The 3,753-nt window shown below is 31.9% G+C and overlaps 1 pseudogene; it reads right to left on the bottom strand.

Moving 5' to 3' along the window:
* Positions 1-2,535: 2,535 nt before the first annotated feature.
* On the bottom strand, positions 2,536-3,164 carry LOC149055129 (uncharacterized; annotated as a pseudogene).
* Positions 3,165-3,753: the final 589 nt, after the last annotated feature.

The following is a 3,753-nucleotide window of genomic DNA, read 5'->3' as shown; positions in this document are numbered from 1 at the left end:
CTACATTATAACTTCTTAGACGAATAATGGTTTTTTAACGTTTGTCATATTATCATATATCTATATAATACCTATAGATGAATATTATACATTATACCTCAAGGTTAAAGCCAACTGTTATTTTATCAAAAACATAGAACTCTAACAATAATTACACTAACTCAACCGTTTATGTACAGCGCATTTGTTCTATAATTGAATCTCCGTCCACCACCCAATAGCTATATTATATAATATCATATATTATATATTATTATAGGTATATATAAGTACCTATACATCGTGCATCAGATGGTTGGATAGTTTTATGGGTACCGTACGCAATAAAAATATTAAGTACAAATCGAAAAGGTTTAATCCGAATTAACATTGTTCTTAAATATGACGTTTAATCGCAAAATTTCCATTTATTTTAAGTATATACTACTATATACAATATACATATTATATATAGATGTATATATCATACTGAAAAAAAAAAATAATTTAACGTTGGTATAAAAGCAATTTATTTTTATAATATTACAACAGTTGTATATTATAGGTGTATAATATAATATTATATAGAGAGGATGGAATATTTTTTCAGTTTTATACCGTATCGTGTGATTGTAATAACTAACTATATGTGTAGACCTTTATGAAATGGGAAATGAAAACAAAAAAGTAATTTCCTAGGTAAAATCTAATACCCGCCTTGAAATGTATTTCTTTTTGTTTTTTTTTATAGTAAGGATATATTATATATTATTAAATTATATTTATATTTTTTGATATAATTATATAATATACAAGTATTAGGTATAAGCATTAATCAGCATAAATTATTAACTTATATATTCTTGAGGAAAATAATTTATCCTCTACAGTCTACAAGCAAATAATATGAATATTTACCTGTATAAAATAATATATAATATATGATGAATGTGTCTATATATGTAGACTATCTATCTATATAAAAGTAGGAAGGTATTTGATTCCTATATTAAACGGAATTATTTAAAATTAACCTAGACAATAAGCACAATAATAAAATATATTAAATTTTCATTTTTTCAACAAAATTGTATATTTATAAGTAATTTAATATTCATGTAGTGTACCCATGCACGTATATATCATTAATTTATTAATTAATTTTTTTTATTTATTTATTTAATTGTGTCAATACACCAAGTATTTTTACAATGTCATAAATTTACAATTACGATTATGTGTTTACATAGTATTTAAATACACAACTTGAATTATCTATTAACAAAACTAAAATCACCTATTAGCTATTATTATGAAAATATTTCTTAATATTGGTAATAGTTAGTGCCTATATATACCTGCTATTTTTTAAAATAATAAACACAGTATCATATCTTTAGATTAGGAACAATATAATTTATACACAAGAGTTATCATAAAATAAATTTAAATTATATGGGTTGACACATTTATATGTATTAGGTATTGAATTGTGTTTTGCGTGTTATGTGTATATTAAAGCCATTGGAATATGGAAATACTCTTAGTATATTAACAACAGTATTAGGTATAGACTCGTGGTTACAGAATGTTAACGCGCAGTAGAGTAATGTTTGAATTACGTTTTAATTTTAGCCAGTATGACTGCAGTATAGTGGATTGTAGATATTAATATATTGTATATTATTCAATATTGGAAGGAAGATAACACCTCGCACAAATCGCATCACACTTGAATATTTATAAGTAGGAGTAGGCATAAGTTATTTATATGAATACGAAGTATACATTTTCAAATGTACTAGTAATATTTATACAGCGGTGCGGTGTGAGCTTTTAATAAGTATACAGTACATATTTATTACGTACAAATTATCATATATTTGGTTTATAATAATAATTATATTATAATCTCAGTATCATCATACAAAACTGTACGTATAATAATGATAATGCACGTATGGTATTCATAATAATAATATTCAATCTACATAGATACCTATATGCGTTCATGTCATGAGTTATATTATGCCTATTCTCAATGAAACGCAGGTACGATCTTTAATTTGTATTAAATTATGTCTACAGGTATTTAGGTATATTATAATATTATGCGTAGATAAACCTATTAATGTATATATAGTGCTCGTACACAAACACACACACACACATACATTTTATGTTATAAATACAAAACAAAACAATTATTCTAATAACTGTATTTTGTATTATTTATCAATAAAATAATGTAGGTAATGTTATCAAAAAAAAAAAAAATTAGCAGCATGAAATGGTACACAGCATAAAATATAGGAACCTACAGCGTTTAATATAACATAGTAAATTGATATAACTATACTTAATGCCTGTTTGGTACAGTATAACTGTAAATATATATTACATATTTCGACGCAATATTTAATGACACAATTATTAAAAAAGGCATTCGAAAATCGATTGATTCTGAGCTATATAATGTATACCTACTATATTGGACTGTTATTCGGGGGTTATTCCAATTTTAGATATTCATATTAAAATAGTATATAAGAAAAATTACGTACCAGCCGCCAGTCGGTTCTTGTCGGCGGCGAACAGGAAAGCATTGCGCTACGTGAACGATGTATAGGGTTCGATGGTTGCGGCCGCGGCCCAAGGTGACTGCATAGGACCCGGTGCACCACCGCCGTCGTTGGACGGGTGCGGCCGGTATACGCTGGAACCTTAATGACGCCCGCTGCTCCGGAGTACTGCAAGTACGTCTTGTCATCGGTCGGCTTGTTGGACGCAGCGGCTGCTTGATGCTGTTGCTAGTGCAGGTGATGATGAAGCCTGAAAACTGCCGCACATATAGTGATGTCCGGGCGCGTACAGCGAGGCGAGCGCCTTTGCGGGACCGGATACGGCGGCTGCGGCCATACCGGTGCAAGACGCCGAACGTTTGGACGCCAGATCGTCTACACCGCGACCGCCGCCAAACAAGACAAGACATGCCAAACGTCAGAGCGCCGCCCAAGTTGGCGACGACACATCGTCCTCGTTTTCTTCGCCCGTGCAGAGCTCCTCGTCCGACGCGCCGGAATCGACTCGGACGTCCCGATCCTCGTCCGTGGTCGTACCGTCTTCGATCGAACTACATTTGGTCTCGTCGACCATGTTGACGGCCGTGACGACGAATTCCGTTCAGATGATGACCGCCGTTAGCAGCGCGAACAAAAAACTTCAAATCTCGACGGAGAGTATATAATATATTATAGCCGCGATGAACGAGCGATCGCGATCGTTTTAAGATCCCATGATTCTACAGGTGGATTATACAGGTGGATCCTGCTGTCGTTATGCGAAAACGGTGTTATAACACTTACATATACAACAACAACGCGACCGGTGCATTTCAGAGACTGCGACGACGTCTGCAGCGGTTCCATTTTGTCGCATCGAATCCGCACTGCTCAATATGATGATTCTGTGCTATAATGTATACCATATCGGACTGTTATTTGGGTTGTTCTAATTTTAGCTATTCATATTAAAAAAAAATAAAAACTAATTAAGATTTAATTTATTTAATTTCATTGTAAATAGGTACCTACTTCTGCAGTTGTTAGGAAATAGAGCAATTTAATTTTGTCTTTTTGAAACAGAAAAACTAATCATTGTATACCAACGTAGTAGTTATATAGTACGATCGCATTATTGTTCAACAATTATGCGCTTTAAAGTCTAAATACTTTTACCAATTGAACTTTGACGAAAGCGTTCGATTAAATGCAA

Source organism: Diuraphis noxia, unplaced genomic scaffold, assembly GCF_037042655.1.
Source record: "Diuraphis noxia isolate RWA-SAM2 unplaced genomic scaffold, SU_Dnox_SAM2 contig0005, whole genome shotgun sequence".
NCBI lineage: Eukaryota > Metazoa > Arthropoda > Insecta > Hemiptera > Aphididae > Diuraphis > Diuraphis noxia.
Note: the sequence above shows the minus strand (reverse complement) of the source record. Positions and strands in the feature narration are given on the sequence as shown.